The sequence below is a fragment of the Rhagoletis pomonella genome, unplaced genomic scaffold (assembly GCF_013731165.1).
Source record: "Rhagoletis pomonella isolate Grant_MI unplaced genomic scaffold, Rhpom_1.0 Rhpom_scaffold_00030, whole genome shotgun sequence".
In the NCBI taxonomy this organism is placed as follows: domain Eukaryota; kingdom Metazoa; phylum Arthropoda; class Insecta; order Diptera; family Tephritidae; genus Rhagoletis; species Rhagoletis pomonella.
The window spans coordinates 112,281-134,118 of NW_023458584.1; the positions used below are offsets into that span (position 1 = coordinate 112,281).

Sequence of the window (21,838 nt, forward strand, 5' to 3'; positions counted from 1 at the left end):
CGATAAAAGTTAAGATGAAGATAGGGGAAGAAAGATTGAGATAAAGGTAATTAAAGAGAAAAATATATAGAGACACAGATACTCAATCTGGGAACTATTTTGGGATTTTAGAGATTTTCGGGATTCTCGGGACATATCGATAAAATAATCGATATTTTTATCGGTTTTGTTATCGATATTTTTATCGACTTTTTTATCGCAATTTTTATCGATATTGTTATCAATTTTGCTATCGATATTTTCGGAACTTATGGATATAATAGTCTATATTTATATCGATTTTGTTATCGATATTTTTATCGATTTGTTACCGATTTTGTAATCGATATTTTTGACTGTTTTGTTAGCAATATTTGTTATCGATATTTTTATTGATTTTGTTATCGATAGTTATAGATTTTGTTATCTATATTTATCGATTTTGTTGTCGATATTTATCGATTTTTTAATCGATATATATCGATTTTGTTATCCGTTATGTTATCGATTTTGATATCGATATTTATCGATTTTGTTATAGATATTTTTATCGATATATTTAAAGACTTTTTATCGATTTTGTTATCGATATTTTCATCGATTTTGTTATCGATATTGTTGTCAATTTTGCTATCGATATTTATCCAAATTATTATCGATATTTGTCGATTTTGTTATCAATATTTATCGATTTTGTTATCGATATTTATCTATTTTGTTATCGATGTTTATCGTTTTTGTTATCGATATTTAGCGGTTTTTTTCGTTAGGATAACAAATGTAATTAGATAGAAAAAAGATAAAATATAACCTTAAGCAAAAGCAGATGCATGTATGTATGTATATTGGTTATGAGACAAAATAGATATGTATGTAACGTAAGTTTCACTTCTCCAGTGTGGCCAAGGCGCATTTACTTTTTTATTTCTTTTGTCGTGGTGGACCTTCCGATCGAAACACCCATATATGCATGTAAAATGCTGTGGACATTAGATACCAGTCAGAGGTTTACATTTAGATCGCAGCAGCTTCGATACAAAACGCCTTAAAACGGAGCTTATTAGTTAATAACAACACGATAAACATTCTAAAATAATTTTGAAGTTTCCGAGCAGTTGCTTATCAAGGCCAGGGCACTCTGCAAACAAAGCGAGATTTTTTAATACCAAATATATTTATACCATTTCGTCTTTATTTGTTACTGCGCTCAAAATATATTTAACAAAGTGTAATTGAAGTTGACAGTCTAACTTTTTTGTATTTTTGCATAAGATCCACCATTTTGAATTTTCCAAATTTAACTTCAGATTTCTAATCACTAACCCCCAAAAATGCCTCTATACAAAGTTTGAAAAAAAAAATGTTATCATTTTTTTTAAAAGTCATCTGACATATTGGATCCTCCATTTTAAGTTTTTAGCATCTCACTTCAGATTCGTAATCCGCGAGCCCAAACATTCCACATAGCTTTGCCACTTTTAATAATTTAGATGCTACCGGATCAGGGATCGAACCTAGGTCCTACGGGGAAGTATTATGCACCTCTACCCACTCAGTCACAGCGGCTACCATGCCTTTATTGTCTACCCTGGATTTCAAGTCGCTAAGACCGATTTTAACATGTTGGTGGGGGCAGCGTTCATACGCATCTCCTTGGCGCTAATAGTTAGAACGGCCTCTGGTCCATTATCGTCCTTTACCTCGGTCGGTGCGTGCCCGCAAATTAGGCTGATGTTATTGAATTCGGTATTTATGCGGATTGTGGAAATTCGTTTACTGTTGGTCGTGAACTTGGATACAAAGAGTAGTAGTATTTTGAATTTCCTTGCAAATTTAAGTGCCATAGTGAAAATCATGTCACAATTAAGTACTGTGACCTTCAAAGGTTTGTATTAATTTTATGAAAAAAATTCACATTTTCCCTGCAATACACTGAATCTGCTGGCATAAAACTAGTTGCTTAAATAATTGTACAGCCACTTGAAATAAAGTTAGCAGACAATTGAGCGCTAATAAGACGGTAAATAAGAGCAGCAAAGAAATCAACAGCTCAGCAGACAATTATAGACTTGCAGTTAAAAGTGAAGGGTGCCATGGAGCGTGGCATAGCGTGCCAGTGAGAGCGGCTGCATATTAAAAAGTTTCAAGTTTAAAATAACGTTTTTTTCGCGGATAGTAATGGCAGTAGCAAAGTTTGGATAGAGCAAAGAAAATTTTAAAACGAAGAAAGCTACAAAAATTATTTAACCGAAACTGCTTGCATTGCGAAGCGAGTAAATTTTACGCTGTGCGCCAATGCTAAGTGCCTTTTGTATTTTATTTTTATTTTTTTAACTTTCCTTTATTTTATTACATTTCCACTGTTGCCCGCTTTTGCTGCCGATTTGCGTGTTTAAGTTGTGTAAATTTCACCACTTTTCATATACTTATGCTTATGTGCATACATACGTACATTTGTATGTATATACCAACTTTCCTACTTTACACCCAGTTGTTGCTCGCGCGCAAAGCTTTCAAACACTTCAAGGCTACAAGGAAACGCTTTCGAAGCGGCTAAAGCGCTTAGCGTGTGTGTGTGTAGTTGCTTTTTGTTGTTGTTGTTGTTGTTGTTGTTGTTGCCCACCTTAATGTAGTTCAGTTTTTATGCCACTGCAATGACGCTACATCCAAATGTGGTGCTAAAAATTACCAGGGCAATGCAGTTGGCACTAAAAACAACGAATTGTAAGCGAAAATATTTTACCGCTACACAACCAACGCAAAGCAACAACCTTTTAGTTACATATGTACGAGTACTACATTTTGTAGCTAGAAAAAGAAAAAGGAAATAATAATGAAGAACGAAGCATTGAAAAAAACTTAAAGGGAAATTGCTAACCGGCGTCAAAGTTGAAAGGCGGCAGATGTGAGCCAAGATATGCTCCACACTATGAGCGCGCGCAAACTGACACCGGCAGTGCTAACGTGTTGCAAGCGAGGGATAGCATGTGTGGATGGATGCACACGTGTATAAAAACGCCTACAAACGCTCACACAAACTTTCCATGCGCTGTGCGCCTTGCATGTGGCATGAAATTGTGAAATTGTGGTTGTATTATGGGAATACAGCTCAAATGGAATATACCTGTGGGGCAAATGGAGTATACAAAGCGCACGCCAAAGTGTTGCCTATAGACTTACTTGCATACTTATTCACTTAAAGAAATTTAGAACTACTCAAACGAATATGTGCGTTCACTTAAAAACGAAGTTTTCCATTTGCATTCACTTTTCTAGCACACAGCTACACATATATGTATGTATCAACTTCTGGCTGAAAAACTGATTACGAAAACGGAAATGAAATAGCATTTAATTACTTTCGTAAATTAAGCATATTTTAGTAGCTGAAGTATAGAAGAGGGTATTTGCTGCTTTCGAAGCATATGAATAGAGAAATGAAATTGTTTAAAAAACACCTTTATTGGGTTATTGGAACTATCGTAAAACACAGTCCAAATATACACCCTAAAAAGTAAATGTAAAACTACTACTGAAAGTGTTTGTTTTTCAACCAGAATCTGTGTAAGATGTTGAGAATTTGATTTTTGAACATGAAGTGTTTAAAATTGCAAACATTTTCAACGTAAAAATACATTTTCTACTAATAATAAATATTAAATGCTCATTTTTTATTAATTTTAAATATATATGTGTAATTTTGCGGTAGGCAACAAATTTTGCATGCAAAAGTAAACAGACAGAGTTTAATATTATTAACGCCGTGTGTAAAATTGCACACATTAGGAGAGACAACTTGTTACCTCTCTTTATATGCGTAAATTTAAAGCAACAATTCTTAGAGCAAATTTTAAACATTTTATATGTAAACTGTGAAATTGTATACAATAACACCCAAATTCATAAAAAAAAAAATAAGAATTTAAATCTATTTAATTTTTTACAAGGCCATAAGTGTTTAAATTTAACAAACAAATTTGAAATTTGTTCTACGCAGCACATACGGTAAGTAAAAATAAACAAGCAGAGTTTAATTTTGTTAACACGGTATGTAAATATGCATAGATTGAGAGAGGAAGCTTTTTACCTCACTAAATAAGCGTAGATTTGAACAAAAATTTTTTAGAGTGTTCACCCACTAGAAAAAGTTTCGGTAAATAAATTTTTTTACAACATCCCTAACGATTTTCATAAACAAAGTTGTGTTAATTTTTTTATAAAAATATAGTTAATTATATAATATAAACCATTTAAATATAACTTTTAAGCTTTGTCTAAGATTAAAAAAAGTTTGTGAAATTTTCAGCAAATATTTTATATATATATGAAAATATTTTTATTCTAATATTTTTCCGGTAATTTTTTATAAAATTGTGGTTCGTACTACAACAAAAAACATAAAAATATAATTTCTAAACTTTGAGTGATACTCGGGATAATTCCAACAAATTTTCACGCAAATTTTCAACTTTTTAATCCGTTTATTTGGAATTTTCCTCAGTATGCAGTTTCGTAGCCCATTAAATTCTAGTATAAAAAATATAAGCTTGAAGTTAGCCCAAATCGCGTTGATTTTTGAGAATTCTTTTTGTTAAAGGTGTTTTGCATTTTTTCTGTACAAAGTATTTTTCGAATGTTTTTTTGTATGGAAGAAACTGCGTGAAAAAATTGCCAAATATCAACGGTAAGTCCTAGCCACTTCAAACTTGCTATTTATTATAATAAAGTTAATTGGGCTACAAATCTGCATACTCAAAAAAAAATTCTAAAAAATCTGATAAAAAATTTGAAAATTTGAATGAAAATTTCTTGAATTTTCCCGAGTTTTGCACAAGTTTTAGGAATTATATTTTTATGTTTTTTGTTGTAGTATGAACCGTATTTTTAAAATAAAATATTTTTGAATATATTGTAAAAAATTCCAAATTCCAAAATTTGAAAAAGTGTTAAAAATAGTAAAAATTGGTGTACATTTAAGATTAACTCCAAAAACTTTCCACACATTTACAATGTTCTCACAAAATTTACTATTTCCTTAAATACTATTTCCACAAATAAAAACTGAAAATTTGTTAAAAAATAACCGACCTTAAAAATTTTTTAGCGCCGGAAGTCATGCGAAAATGGTTTTTTAAAAATAAGTTGAGCGTTTTAGGGTGTTAGAAAAATTTTGAAAACAGTTTCGGGAATTACTCTGCTCATTTCTACGATCAATACTGTATTTAGTATTGCTAGTACTGCTATTTTTTGTATTGGGAAAAATTTATAACAAAGGAAGGTGGCAAAGAGAGTATAAAAAATTGTAATTACGTATATTTGCTGTAAATCAATTCAAACAAAATTTACATAACTTAAATACATCTATACATATAAAATTAAAAGACTGGAATTGCAGAGTGCCTATAAATAAGGTTAAAATCAATAATTGAATATTTTAATAATAGACTTCCGGATGACCATAATAAGAAGCCATTTGAAAGCCGCCTAGCAATTATGTGAATCCTAGATACATATATATTTAAATACATATATACATACATACATACTTTTTGTGTTGATACTTAAGTATGTCTGTGCTTATGGTCATACGTATGCTTAATTTGAAAAGACAAACGCACTGACATATTTAGTTATTGACAAGAAAGTCATTTTAAATTATAACCATAGCATAATGGCTGAGGGGGAAAATCTAACAAAGGATATGAAATAAACGAGACCTATTTAACGAAAAGAGCTTTTAATACCTAATAGCTTTACAAAATGCAACAATGTAATTGAAGCCGTAGGGAATTGCAAATTAAATTTTAAATTAATTTTGTTACTGGTAAGAAGCAGCTGCCGGAAGTTTGACTGCATTAAATTACATTACTCAAGTTACACGAATACATACATATGTATGTATCTACAAGCATTTGCACATTTGTAATCTTAACTTAAAATGCTGTTCAAAGTTCAAAATTAGCCATTAACTTCCATTCTAGATGCATAGTTATGAATTATTAATTTGTTTTGTATTGTCAATTGGAGAAAACTAATTTACTAATTATACGCACATTATAATCAAATACTTACGAATTTAAGCGGATTAACCTAGCGCATATGCGTTGATGCAGCTTAAAGCTTATCATCGATAGAGGCAGGTGTCATTCAAGTGTAAAGTATTAATTTTCAAGAATCTTTAAAATGTGAAAAAGTAAGAAAAATGCAGACAAAATTTTCTCAATAACTCACTTTTCACTAACGAGTTAATGAATTATTTAAATACGCATATGTAAACTCCTGGAGCAAAAATAAAAAAAAAAGCTTCAATTTCATGATTTCGTGGTTCAGGCGCACAAACGTACACACTCAAAAGTGCGTGTAACGATATTAACCAAACACTCGTGAAATAATAGCTTTCATAGTCTACTTTTATGCGTTTTGACATGCAATGGCCCCCCCTATGTCGGTAGAGATACGCGTACAAAGAGTTTAAAAGCAGTTTGACTTTTTAGATATGTATGTACGCATGAATGTAACTATTTTAAATAGTAAAAGTACTTGTATGAATGAATGACATTGAGCTGGCAACACAGCTAACAGGTTTTATAAAACTGGCCTTTAAAGCGGTAAGTATGTATGCCTTTATGCGCCTAGCAGCGTGCTAAAAATATCATTGAAATTGAGTACTATCTAGTGAAGGGTTTGCGTTTGCATGCGAAGGTTAACGTACGTCATTTTTTAGCTCTTGTACTTCGTACTTTGCAGTACAGTCAAATGTACTTCTTTGAAAAATTTTGTACTTCGCGTCCTGTTATTCTCCGACCTTCTGGACGATCTTCGCATGGCCTGGGTGATAAATTCATTCAAACCCTTCAAGTCGCCAGGGACCGATGGCATAACACCGGCGCAGCTGCAAAGGCCTCGGGTCAAAAGTCAAATATATTCATAATCTGGGGGTTGAAACCAACCTAATAAGGCTTATCTACAGTTTACCGCATGACAGAACTGCCTAGGAAAACTAGGAAAAAGTAAAATCGAGTCGCAAAGGAAAATTAATTTTTTAAGTGAAAGAGTAGTACCAAATGACGTTTTAAGTAGAAATTAGCAAAAAAAATGTCGGTTTGCATAATATAACCTAAAATCGCTGTTTATGGACTTTGAGGTCAAGTTACATGAAAACCCTGAGCAGTTATGCTGCCAGATTTAGATTAATATTTTGGAGCTCCAGAGTTAAATAAACTTGAAGACGTTACAACACTTGGACTTCAAGCACTTCTGAAATTCACAAAAAGCTTTCAATAACCAAAAGACCGCATGATACCTTGTTATAACTAGTATAGGGAGTTTCTGGCTTCTATCGAAGAAAATGGATGGCGTGGTAGCATTAAATATAGCCGAAAGACATTTAATTTCTTCACAGATGGCTCTAAAATGAAAGATGGAGTAGGAGCGCATAATATTAGAGAGATGGGCCACGGTACTGATTTCAAAATGGTCGGGATGGGCCGTATCAGGAAGGTCCAAAATTCGTTCCCGACACTCCCGAAAAAACGCGCAACCTCCGCAAATTCAGAAAATTTTCTTAAAAATGTTTAATGAAATTATCACTTTTGTATATTTTATTGACACGAAGACGAAGGAATACAAACAAAAAAAAAATTACCAGAAGATGCCAGATTTTTTATAATTTAAAATTAATTAATGTGAATTAATCTTAGTGATAGGAGAAATTTCGGGACATACGGGACGTCGGGATGGGCGGGTTCGGGACTTAAAAATTGAATTTCGGGATGGGCGGGATCGGGATTGAAATTTTTGTTCCGTGCCCATGTCTACTTCGAATATACTTAACAAAAGCCCCAATCTCCACCTGGCATCACAAGCAAGTTCATAGGTCTATGTAGGGCGTGCCGCCAGCGAGAATAACCCAACTTAACCCTATGGTATTGAGAGGGTTAACTTTGCACGAACTGGATAACTACAGGTGGGTTAGGGATCTGACATGTTGGGTTGACAAGCAGATCAGGCCAAGTACCAAGAGAAGATCAAAATCTCGAATGGCTAACGAGCATGGTCATCTAGCAACATTTCCTGAAATTGGAGGTGAAATGAGTCAATACATGGGTATTTATATAGAATCTTTATATTTCCAATAAAAGCGTAATATAGAAATTCTTCGAAATTTCTTAGAGATCTTTGAATTTAATTTCCTTCATTATTTAACTCGTACTCCATTTAACAAATAGACGATAAAAAGCTAAAAAGCAGCGCCTACCTTTTTCGCTTTTTGACAGAACCTATGTTCTTGCGGTTGCCGTTTTTCACTGCATGAAATTCGCATAAATCATTAAGTAAATACATACATACATACACATATAATGCAAAACTAAAAATGTACGCTCAATCGTAGTCGACCATACACGCTCATGTGTATATTACTGCTGACTTTTCCAGCGCCTTGAAGTATGCAGCATATGCGATGTCTGCATTCACCAGCTGCTGCTGGTTGGGTGTGCGATTGGTGTGCGATTGGTGTGCACAACGCTTGCTGGCATGTTGAATGCGACTTAAAATCGGAAGTTGATTATTATCGCTTGTAATTAACAACGGTGACAACAACAACAACAAACGCAACAGCATGAGTAAAACTCAAAAACAAAACAAAAAATATGAACTTGCATGTGAATCGTGCCGGCATGTAACGACGACGACGACGACGACGACGCCGACAATTGTGCCTGTCAACGCTGAAAAGCTGGCGGCTGTGGTGATGGTGGTGTTTGCTGCTTTCAATTTTGCTAGCCGTTGAGTTGTGAAATGTCTAGCTGACCGCTTGACAGATTTACCAAGCGGCCGACAAACAAATAGTGTATGTATGTATGTACATATGTAGAAAGCAAGTGCGCACAGACAGGACAGACAGCCAGCCAGACAAGCCAGCGGCCTTCAGATTGACCAACCGACAAATCAAACATAACCGCTTGTAAGTAATCGGCTTGCAGTATACTGGTTAAACTTGTCTATCAGTGGGTCGGTTGCAATTGGCTGCGTGGTATATTTCCCAGCGATGATTGCATTCATTATTATGCCAGATATATGTATACATACGTAAATACCCAGTGGGAAAATGTAATGTATGGTATTGTTCCAAAATGCGTTTTTGTCGTAAAAAGACCCCTTTTCTACTTTTCAAGACCCTTGGAGAGGTTTTCTAACTTAGCATGGCCTTTGGCTTATAAGGTAAAAAATTACTTACCGGAAAATCTTCTACTTTGTAACTAAAACGTTACTGCCAATTTTTATATTTTTGAAGGAATTCGGCAGGACTTGAAATTGCATCGATCCGTGGCAGTTTGTCGATAAATTTCTAAAATTTCATATATCGATACCTCGATGGATTTGTGAAACGTTAAAATCCGCAAACTCAATAAAACTCGATAACTCGACCAATTTCGATAGCTGTCGATAAATATGCATTTCAAGGATATCGATAACTCGATTAACTTTGGATAGCTATATAAATTTCGACTACTCGATTAATTTTGATAGCTCCAAAAATTTCGATATTTTGGTACACACTGTTAACTCAATAGAATTCGACAAACCGATGAATATATGTATAGTGACAACCTTAAATATTCGATAGCTCGATATACTTGAAAATTCCAAAAACTTTGATTCGATAAACCGAGGAATTTCGGTAAACAATAATTATCGATAGCTACATTATAGATAGCTACATTACGATAACTCGATAAATTTTGTTAACTCCATAAATTGTGATAATTCAATAAAGACCGACAACATGTTAAATTTCATTAATTTAATAAACTTCGATAATCTAATAAAATTTCTATAACGCGATAACTATCGAGTTAAGTTTCTGTGTCTCTATAAATTTCGAAAACTAAATAAATATTGATTAATGTGAATACTTCTATATATTCCAATAACTCAATAAACATAAATAACACGGTTAATTTCGATAACTAGAAACTTCGATGATTTATAATAATATGGAAACGTGGATGTAATCTGTAATTTTGAAGAAATGTTGAGCATGATGGGCAATTTTGAAACCTTTCCAATGGTTTTGAAATTGTTGTGGGTGGAATCGCAGCGACTTTTTGGATACATTAGCGCATTACTACTTTTCTCATTGGGCACCTAAACACAATTGAGCGCGCGCGGAAGTTTACAGTTGTGTTGGTGTGACATATGCGCCATGACTTACTCGATTGACATGCTCATATTTTCGCAGTATTTTCAACATAACAGCTAACACATGCATACATATCGAGACACGCACAAACATACACACACACACACACATGCATGCGGTAATTTGAAGTGCATTTTTGTGAATGTTTACCCGCTGATATGGGATTTGTTTGACCGCATTGTGTGTGTGGAAAGTTAATTTTAAAATAATTTGTTGTATAAGCTTGTGTGCGGGTGTATGTATGTATGCCACATTTGTAGTACTATCGATTACTTTTAAATGGCATTAAAAATTAAACGATTGTAATCACGGTGAAACCGATTACACAGACAATTTTATAATTATCTTTTAGCGGCCGAACGCTTGTCGTTATGTATGTATAGCGGTCGCTTGTGATTATATAAGCACATATATGTAACAAAAGAATACTTATAATGTACATACGTTTGCTTATGTGCATACAAACATTAGACTGGGTCGCGAAAAAAATTTGCAACTAACCGCTCTAGTTCGAAAGCACACTTTGATAGGAGTCCAGAGTAGTAAAAATTTTCTTGCTATATAAATGGAAATAGTTTTGAACAGGAACATCCTTTTAAGAGTACCAAGCGACTACCATAGGCAGAGAGTCCCCAAAAACCTCAAGCCTGCTTGATTACTTGCCTGCCAACATATATGTATATACTACTTGCATGCCATGGCGTATGCGTTATCTATCAACATCAATATGCAGCGAGCGACTCAAGTAAGTGATCACCTGCTATTTTTTTTTTGATATTTACTAAGTTTTTCAATATAAATGTTGTTGTTATTTTTCTATAAAAATGTTGTCTAAGCTCAGTGTAGCCAATTTTGCCGTTTGCCCTATTTTATTAAAATTCGAAAATATAAATTTCCATTTTTTTAAATTTAGCGACCCAAAATCTTTTAGAAATGGCTAGCCTTATCTCGGAGAAAATTTTCATGTCGGACTGTGTTATATAAAATTTAAAGAAAATTCTTTCTGATCCGAAAATTCTTAAGATACTGAGCCGATTTTCAATGATTTTTATTTTAAGTGAATATGCACACATATACCTATATATATATATTGGGACGCAACATTTTAGCAGGTTTTGGCTACTTTTTTTGGGTTATTTAATGCTTATTATTTTTTTTATGAAAGTATAACTGATTACTTACCAAACACCATATGCATAAAACCAACTTTAATACTTTGTGCAAAAATTATGAAAATTCTGCAACTTTTCACCAAAATTTTTAACACTTACCGTTGATTTTTGGCAATTTGTTTTTTAATGGTGTTCCAAATATTTCTCATATACAAAATTGGCGAACATACTTTGTATGGAAAGAAATGCGTAACACTGTCATAGAAAAAAGTTCCAAAAATAAACGGTAAGTGTTAAAATTTTAGGTGAAATTTTGAAAAATTTTCACAATTTTTGCACTAAGCCTGAAATTTGGATTTATTTATGTATATGGTGTTTGTTAAGTAATCAGCTATATTTTCATGAAAAAATAATAAATATCAAATAAGCGAAAGAAAAGTAGCCAAAGATTGCTAAAGTGACGCGTCCCATTTCACATTTGGGTCACTGTATTTTTTCTAAGGAAGGACGTAACGGGGATTTTATTCATACAATTTTTGTTATGAATGTCTTAAATATATGTAAGTGTGAAGTTTTATTCGCAATACTTCGAAAACAACGAATGAGAAAAAAAGATCACGAATTTCGATGTGAAAGAAAACTGTCTGGGATGACAATACCTGTGAATAGTGCCTACATAGTACTTTATTGTTGCTTATTATTGCTCTCTAATAGGTATGTTTAGAGTGTGAGCAGGTCATTAAAAATGCGAATGGTTAAAAACCTGAAAAATCGAGCGGCTTGTTCGATATAAATTAGTGGCGTTTTCTATTCTCGAAATAATGTTGCCATGTTTTCCTCAGCCCTTTCACAGATTTATGATATAGCCATTTTGCAGGACAAAAATCAACCTAGTGTATATGTTACAATACAAAAAGACACAATTTTTCAATAGAAATGAAGTAATAGTTTGTAACTGATATCTGTTTTATATTTAAGTAATATCAACATGACTTCTGATATAAAACTGAGCTACGTATACAACAGTTTCCTTTGTTAAACAAAAACGATTTGTAACGAATTTACCAGTGTCTGCTTTTGTGATTTATATAACGAGTGGTGTAAAGCTTAGCTACCTATAGCCGTTGTTAACTAAAAATAACTTAATGAATTTAGTGAATTTTAGTTGAAAAAATTTTTTTTTCGTTTTTTGTCCAATTTAGCCGGACGGACGAAAAAGTTCTGGCAACACTGTTTAAGCTTTAACCAAATTCACATAAATCCATGTGACAGACTTTATAAAAAATTCCGAAAAATTCAACTACTTTCCATCAAAATTTCAAACTTTTTATTATCAATCTTTAAAACGTTCGTGGCTACGCGGCCTTATAGCACATAGAATTTTAGTCTAACGAGTTGTAAGTTTTAAGCGGTTAAAAAGTCACCTCGATTTTTATTACTTATTTAATTTTTTTTGCTGATGGATTTTGCGCACTTTTTTCATATATATACGTAATACATCGATATCTTATGAAATAAAACGCGAAAGATCGTTCGCAACGAAATTTCAAAAAACCAACGCCAGCTTTTGTAAATTGCACTTGCTATATCAAAAAAAAACGCAAAATTTTTTTAAAATAAACGCGATCTTTTAGCTGTTTGAAACTTGAACTTAATTAGACTAAAATTGTATGGGCTATAAATTGAATATCCAAAAATTATCTAAAGGTTCAGATTAAAAATTTTGAAATTTTTATGAAAATTTGTTGGATTTTTCTAAATATTCATTTGCTTTACAGGTCTTGGTTAAAGCTTGTACAATATTCTTATATAAAAATTACAAAAAAATTTACTTTAAAAAAATTACGCACAGTTGAAAAAATCAAGACCCGATTACATATTTGATTCACTGCACATATGTATGTATGTGGCGGGTCAAACCAAAAAGTTACATTTCATAAATAAATTTCGTAAAAATAAGTTTTTTTTTAAATTGATCCCTAAAACAAGTTTCAATAACACATTTAAATAAATACACTGGATCACAAATTTCAGTTTTGTTGTTGTTCTCCAGACGCCACTATCCAATTCCTATGTAGAATTGCTCGGTGATTCCGAGAATCGAGTTAATATTTTTTCAATGCGCACGTTTTCGAGATAATTGCATATTTCCGTTTTTTTTTAGCTTAAACAAAAAAATGGTTCCGCTAAATCACGAATATTTTACGAACATATTGAAAAATCGTAATACGAAGAACGACAAATGAAAGCCGTGTATAAATAACTTTTCGATGGGCCTAATAGTTTATAAGAAATTAATTAAAAACTCCATAATTTTTTTCTAAGGTCCGCGAGCGCCCCTGTGCAATAAAAAAGGAACTGTGCCAAATGAGGCCAATTGGAAATGTCAAGTGTAGCTAAGTCCTTCTCCATTTGGTCTTTCCGTCGCAGAGGTGGCCTCCCTCTACCTTTCCTGTCACCAGCGGGTTCCAAGTTGAATACTGATAAATTCGAACGACACGGTCAAGCCATCAAAGCCGCTGTATTTTATTTCGCTGCACTATGTCTATGTCAGTGTCATCATTCCATTGTCTGCGGTACTAGCCGTCTGCACCGCGTGAAGGTCCGTAAATTTTCCGCAAAATATTTCTCTCAAATACTCTAAGAGCCGCCTCATCGGATGTTGTCATTGTCCATGCTTCTGCGCCATATACCAACACGGGCATGATGAGTGATTTATAGAGTGTGGTTTTTGTACGTCGAGAGAACTTTGCTCCTGACTTGCCTACTCAGTCCAAAGTAGGACTTTTTGGCAAGAGTGATTCTGCGATGGATTTGAAGGCTGACCTTATCGTCGGTATCAGTGCTGGTTCCCAAGTAAACGAAATTCTCTTCTTCTTCTTCTTTATTGGCGCTGTAACCGTCTAAGCGGTCGAGTCCAAAACAGCACGCCAGTCATTTCTCTTCTGTGTCAACTAACGCCAATGAAATTCTCTATTTTCTTGAAATTATTACCGCCCTTAAAAAGTAGTAAATTGTTCCTGAGCGGCTAAGTTCTGTGACTCTAATTATCTTCTCCAATATCGGATTAGAGTTATAACATGAAAGGGAGGCACCTCGTCTGAAACCTCGTGTGATATCAAACGGCTCGGAGAGGTTATCTCCAGAGAGGGGCAGGAATGCCCCTGGAAAATCCTATAAGATAACAAGACAGTAATCAAATGGTTTTAAGCCTGGGGGCCAGCTCCAGCAATGATGAAAATGGAAACATGGTAACATATGTCCAGAATACACTTGAGATATGGAGGGAACACCTCTAGACACTTTGAAATGGCGAAATACTTGGCTGGAATTTCAGTGTGCTTTGCCCAATCCATAGGAAGGGGAGATACCGCCGTTTGCGTCAACTATCGCGTAGTAAGCCTTCTTAATAAGTATTGCGACAAGGTCCTGTCGACGATACTGTGTGAAAAACTGAAGTGGTACTCGAACCAAATGATTGGATCTTATCAGTGTGGCTTTAGACCTGTTAAGTCCACTGTTGACCGGATTTTCAGAGCACGTAAAATCACGGAGAAGACAATACATAAGCGAAGTTACACACATCATCTTTTAGTCGAATTTAAAGCTGCTTTTGATAGGACGAAGTGAAGCTGCCTGTACGGCACCATGTCTAAATTTGGGATGTCCGCAAAACTAATACGGCTATGTAGAGTGACATTGAGCACAACCTTCAGCTGCGTCAAACTTGGTTGAGGTTTCAGACAATACTGTACTCTCATCCTTAAACAAACTTTTACATGGAGTCATAAATAGAAAAGTAAGTCCAATTATTTTTTTTTTTTTTGTTAGATACCATGTTAGTCTAATGCATTGTACTTATACTTATACATACATACATACGCACATACTCTACTCAAATGTATTGTTGTGCTAAATAAATTTCTCACGGCTGACTTATGTAGCATATGATTAAGTGGCCGGCGCTTTAGCATAACGTACGAGTAGCTACGTAAGTACATGCTTATATGTACATACAATAGTTTGTCAAAGTGATACGTTGTCTATGAATTATTTTTGAAATATGAACAATTGTTGTGATATTTGTAAGTATGTGTGTGCATTTTTCCGGTATTTTCTGCATTATCTGACATTTAATAATTGACTGTAGAACGAAAAATCAGATGGACCCAGTTTATTTTAATAACATACGTATATTTTTATTTACAAAAGCAAAAAATTAATAAATACACAAAGACAGAATAATAGAAATGTTATATTTAGTATTACTACTCCAAATAAATGTTGCACTTAACGAATGGAAAGAAAATGCTTTGTTAATCTCAAGATATATATTTGAGTACTTTAAAAGTAATATAGTACTTACGTACATACATTTTAGTAATAATAAAAATTAACGATAAAAATAAAATGCGCATAAAAATATATGAAGCTTCTTTCTCTACCTTTCAAATGGTGTTAAGATGAAGTCTCTACGATTAGTAGAAGCCGAGATATACCAATTTCAATAAGTATATGGTTTGCCTAATTGATGGAAAAATCCAAATTTTGACAGATCGATTTGAACGCCTCATATTTATGTTTATACATTTTCACCTAGCTGGTGATTTTTTTGATGTGATGTCAAGGTGATTTTATGTCATGTGATGTCAAGTTATGCGATGTTATTGGCATTTTCGGGACTATCGGGATTTTTGGAATTATAACGGGGTTTTTTAGTATCGATAAATATAAATGTAAGTAACAATATCGATTATATCCATAAAAATATCGGTAAATATATCAATAACAATATGAGTTATTGTATCGATAAAATTATCTATAACTATATCCGTGAATATATCTATAAATATACCGATAACAATATTGACAGATATATCGATTGCAAAATTTATCTATAACAGTATCGATTATTATATTGATAGCAATATCGATTGTTATATTGATATCGAACACAATGTCGATAAATAAAAAAACAAATATATTGATTTCAATACCGATAACACTTTCGATAAATATGTATATTGATTTAAATATCGACAACAGTTATATCAATAACATATCGATTATTATATACATAGCAATATATATTATTTTGTCGACAACAATATCTGTAAATATATCGATAACAAGATCGATTTATGTATAACTATGAGAATGTCTAGAATATGGAAATAGTCCCGAGAATCCCGAAATAGTCTTGAAAGTCCGATTTTGTCCAGATAATCTTGAAGACCTCTAAAATTCCGAAATGATTCCCAAACTAAGGTGAGGTGTGGGGAGTTTACGTGAGGTGTGATGAGAATGGGTGAGATGAGTTCGCTTGTGGTAAGTCAAGGTGTGGTGAATTTAGGTGTGGTTGAATCAGATGAGTTGAATTTTATAGTGGTGCGTTCAGGTGTGGTGAGTTAAGGTATGGTGAATTTAGGTGTGATAAATCTCTGTGTCTATATCTATATCCTTTTATTTATAATTACCTTGGTTTCATATCTTTTTCATCTATCTATGTACGTACTCACCTTTATTTTGATTATTGTATTGGTCTTAACTACTAAATCCTATTCCTAAACCGCACGTTTTGTTAAATTAATACTATGAGCACACCCGACCCCACCATTTCCGTGAGAATCATTTCCGTTGGATTTGCCAATTTACTCCCAACCAACCAACCGCCGAAAGAAGTTTCACTTCAAAAGTATTTTAATAGAATAAAACAAATTTCAGGGGTGATAATTCCGACTGCAGAAGTAAACGCATGTGGGGGATATTTTTGATCGCTTGTTACCAGGGTGTTGCCAATGACGAATATTTTGCATACGTGTGCTCAAGGTAGTAACCGATCATCCGCTCGGAAGCGAGCTAATGTGAGAAGGCGTCCCCCCAGCAATGGGCTGTGCGCTGTGCTTGGTTGGTATTTAGAAGCGTCACCTGAGTACTTGCTCAGGACTCAATTAGCGCTCATAAAACCATTTTGATACGCGTTTTCTGGGATCGCTGATTGTTATCTGCTTTCATTATTCATCTGTTTCGCCAAATCACTTGTTTATGTTAGAAATGGTGTTTGGAAATCTCCGTAAGACTTTGGATGCAGAATCTACCTGGTATATCATACCTTATTCGCCCTTCCTTAATTCCCTCAAGATTGCAGCTGCAGCACCGTGGGTTGTACGGGAGACCCATTTGGCTGCATGTTTGCCACAATGTTCCTTTATACCTGACACATCATTCTCGACCTCTTTAGAAGCCCCTCAGCTTTGTTTGTCATACTGAGGTCATATATTCCTCGAAGTTTTGCAGGTTTGAAGGGTTTTCCAGCGCGTATTAGCAATTAGCAGAAATGCCGCTTGGCTATCTGAGAAAATATATGCTTTTTGTACTCCTATACCGTTCCTCTCTAATTATTTGTAGGCTTTCTTGATTCCCAGTAACTGCGCTTGCCAGCAGATTTCGGTAGTCGAAACGAGAGAGAGAGACATTCAGCATCTCAGAGAACACACCGCATCCACACTGCAGGCCATTTTGGACCCGTCAGTATAGTTTTTAGTGGAATTCTCACCAACTAACCTGCCCTAGGCCAATCCCCTTCTTCACCTGATAGTTTTTCCTGAAATCTATCGTAGGATGTATATAAAATTGTTGTCTCTAATTTGATAAGCTTGTCAAGAATACCACTTCGACCGTGCTGCAGCGCTCCACAGAAGCCTGACTATTTGAGTCCGATTGGCGAGTACTCGGCACCCACTTCTTTGTGAAGGATAGTTCCTTTTAACCTGCCCTAGAAGTGTGCATGGTGGACCTTGAAAAGTTTGGATTTTTCCAGAAAGTTCGTCCAACAGCCTTTCCAATTACTCTAGCAGGAAAGATGTAAGACTTATTGGTCGGAAGTATTTTGCTTTTCTCGTGATTTCTTCTTCCCGGTTTGGGAATCAAGACAAATTGGAGTCTTTTTCCAGCTTTGCGGTATATAAGTCAAGCAGATACTGCCTTTGTAGATCCTTTCTAGCCAGGATATTTTGAGTTCCTGCAATTTCTAGAGCGTTATCGATATGATACCGTCTGGGCCAGGGAAATTATGTGGGTAGAACTTCCAATATAGCGAATTAAATTTTTTGCTTGTATACAATCGAGACGAGTAAATCGTTTGAGAGCTGCGGATGATGCAGCTGGAAAAGTGTTTATTGATGACACTTCGCCTTAAATTTCCGCGTATCCCTTAAATGAATCAGCTTGGCGGAAGCGGCTAAACTTCTGTTAATTATCGCACACCACAAGCGGAAAGAAAGACGTAATTATTAGCCATATTATGATAAACAAAAAATGCGAAAATTATAAATAAATAAAACTGTAAATAAATAATTAGAAATGCTGCCAGCTCTCAGTTTGTGAATCGCGTGTTGGCAGCAAGTACGCGACCCCATAGTCCGGCTAGCCATTTTAGTTGCTTTTTTGTTGCGCACCGCTAATGTTGTTATTAAGTATGCTCCATGTTGTTGCTTAATTTAGTTGTTGTTGTTGCTGTTCCACTACTATTTATTCAACACGACAGTTGTTGGCAAATTATGTTGCGTTCAAACCTGTATGCTTGGACAAAGAAATACTTACGTACCCCACATTTGGTGGATACTTAATTGAGCGCACCGACGAGAGGCTGCCTACTTAGTACATATGTATGTATGTATGAATGGCGGCGAGTGGCTAATGGAGAATTCGTGATTTTTGTAATTATGACAAAAATGTGCAATGCAGCACGAGTTCACTCTACACCGTCATCAGCAAGAACGTATGTTTGTATGTATGTATGTAGAAATATGCGCATTGGCATGTGTGTGCTTTGCCCAGTGTTTGGCGCCCCATTGCTCGTACAACTTTGCTTAACCACTTTCATGGTCTCGTGACCGGCACCACTTCAGCTGCTGCACTTCAACTGCTGCGGACAGTAACTGCCAATTTTGCGCCTAACTAATTTCATGTATTCTAATAAGCACATTGTTCGTTCGCATTTTACTTTGTGTGGATGTATGTATCTATGTATGTAAAAATTTGCAGCTTCAGAAACGTGTGTTTTTGAGTGTTCTCATTTGTGGGCTTTGCGTGTGTATTAATCGCTTATATGTATGGATATTATGGCATGTGAAGTTTTTTGAAATAATCCTGTTAGACTTGGTTTTGTTGCTGTATTGCATATTTTAATGTTGCATACTTTTAGGCATTCTAAATATTTGAGGATATCCGTACGTTTGTCGCGTCGGTTTTTATAAATAACCAAAACAAGTAGCCCAAGTATCGAATATTAAATACACCGTAAAAAAAGCGCTGGCTGAAAGCAAAATTTGGGGAAAATCTCCTGGGCGGAAAATAACTATGTATTCAGACGTGAGAAGTAAGATATTATTTTGAGTCTTCGAACGTTGCTATCAGATTTTTATGTCCACTTGGTTAAATCGATTTTTATACTTTTCCGACAAATTCTACACGCCAATCTCGACAATCTCGAAAATTACTGAACGGATTTGAACAAGATTTTGTTTAAAATGATCTCTATCTATAGAGGTATTATTTTCAGTACTTAGAACTTCTATAGGGTTTCCACTTGTTTAAAAAATCATAAGATCTGTTCGATGCATTACAAAAGGTTGCATGTCAAATAAAAGGCCTTGGCCTCTAGATGTTCAATAATGTATTATTTTTTTAGTAGGGTTGCCACCTTTTTAAAAATTATAAGGTCTTCACCGTACGTTTAACTCAAATATGAGTTACATAGTGAATGGATATGACATCCGGATGTGAAAAAAGCTTTTATTTTTTTAGTGGGATTGCCACCTTTTTAAAAATTACTACCTTACATATACATAATACGTTCAGGCATTTTATTTATTGACGTAAGATTTTCACTGTTCGTCCAATTATAAAAAATGAGGTGTACAATGAAAGAGCTTGGCCTTCAGAAGTGTAATAAAGTTTTATTTTTTTCAAAGAGGATTGCTATATGTACGAAAAATAATAAGATGTATGCTGTTCGTTGGACTGAAAATTGACTTGCCAAATGAAAGGACTTAGCTTCCAGATCTGCAATAGGGTTTTATTTTTTGAATAGAGTTGCCGCCTGTCTTATAAAGTCCATACTGTTCGTTGCACTAAAACATAATATGTCAATTGAAAGGGCTTGGCTGTTAGCTGTGCAATAAGTCTTTTTTGTTTTTTTTTAAATAGGGATGCCACCTGCTTTCGCGAAATGCGTGCATGTACATACGTTTGTACACATTCCGCATACGAGGCCTTCCAATGAATTTAACAATATGTAGAATGTACCAACACCACTTTTGATGATGACGGATAAAAATTTAAAAATAAATGCTTATAATATATTTCATTAAAAACAGAAATTATTGAAATGCTTTATTTGAATGATTTGATGTCATAAATAAAAAAAAATGCGGTCAACCTTTGAGATGCACCTTGCGGCACTTTCTAACTAACTAACTTTCAAAGCGCGCCCTCCGAAGGGTTAACTTTGAGTTGTAGAATTCGAATCTGTAGCTGGGCCCGAGTCGCGGCATTCATGATCGGGTGATTACACGTTTCGAATCGAATGAAACAAAATGGCAGCTATTTTCTTCACAATACAATTTAAACGTGCTAAAGCACACTCGCTATCTAGAGCAGCGATCTCAAAAAAAAAATTCGATTCGATGGTACATGCGATTAGATATAAATTGGTAGCATTTACATATGCAAATACATATCTGTAAGAGCGCTGTTAGTAGCTTCATTTTTTTTAATACAAATGAAAAAAAAATATACAAAAAATCTGTTATTTTTTTCCTGTCCTTTTGCAAAATTACCTATGTCATCTAAAAAAAACAGAATACAGATTTACAATCTTCAAATTAAGTTTATGTAAATCGGCGTTTTTTGTTATTTAAAAACCTAAAATTTTTTATATATGTACATATAAATATGTATATTTTTAACGACAAATGTATAGAAATAATAATAATAATAATAATAGATTGCCGCTTACACATATGTATGTTAGTGTTTTTCATGGCAGAAATACACTCGGAGGTTTGCCATTGCCTGTCGAGGGGCGACCGCTTTAGAAAACCACTTTTTTGTTTTTTTTTTTAAATTTTGTTTTTGATGTTTGTCGGAAGCCGGGCTTGAACGCAGGCCCTGCGGAATGGTAGCGAGCACACTACACCATAGCGGCTGCTCATTAGCTATTCAAAAGTCACTCAGCTACCGTGTCTGTAAAATCAGAAGCTCTACCTGAAAATATTTGCTTTTCATATTTGTCAATTTGTCATATTTGTCAATTCACGTAAAATGTCCTAAGCGCGCTGAGCAATGCAAAACAAGCTACTTTTCGACTAGCTGGGAATCAGACAAAAAATGGGAACAAAGGTTCAAAAAATATGAAGGGGTTAAAATATTTCGACTACAGCGCCCTCTACATAGTCAATTCTTTGTTTTTTTGTAAAAATAATAAGTTTCATCTAAATCATTAGAGTTGTGGATAAAGGCCTCCAAGAGAAAACGTCTT

The 21,838-nt window shown here is 34.4% G+C and overlaps 1 protein-coding gene across 1 annotated transcript in view; it reads right to left on the reverse strand.

Moving 5' to 3' along the window:
- The window catches only part of LOC118749665 (lachesin-like), a 40,606-nt gene extending 19,250 nt beyond the window's left edge, over positions 1–21,356 (reverse strand). The window contains exon 1 of the mRNA XM_036484463.1: positions 21,317–21,356. The gene's annotated coding sequence lies outside the window, so the exon portion shown is untranslated. The remainder of the gene's footprint in view (positions 1–21,316) is intronic.
- Positions 21,357–21,838: the final 482 nt, after the last annotated feature.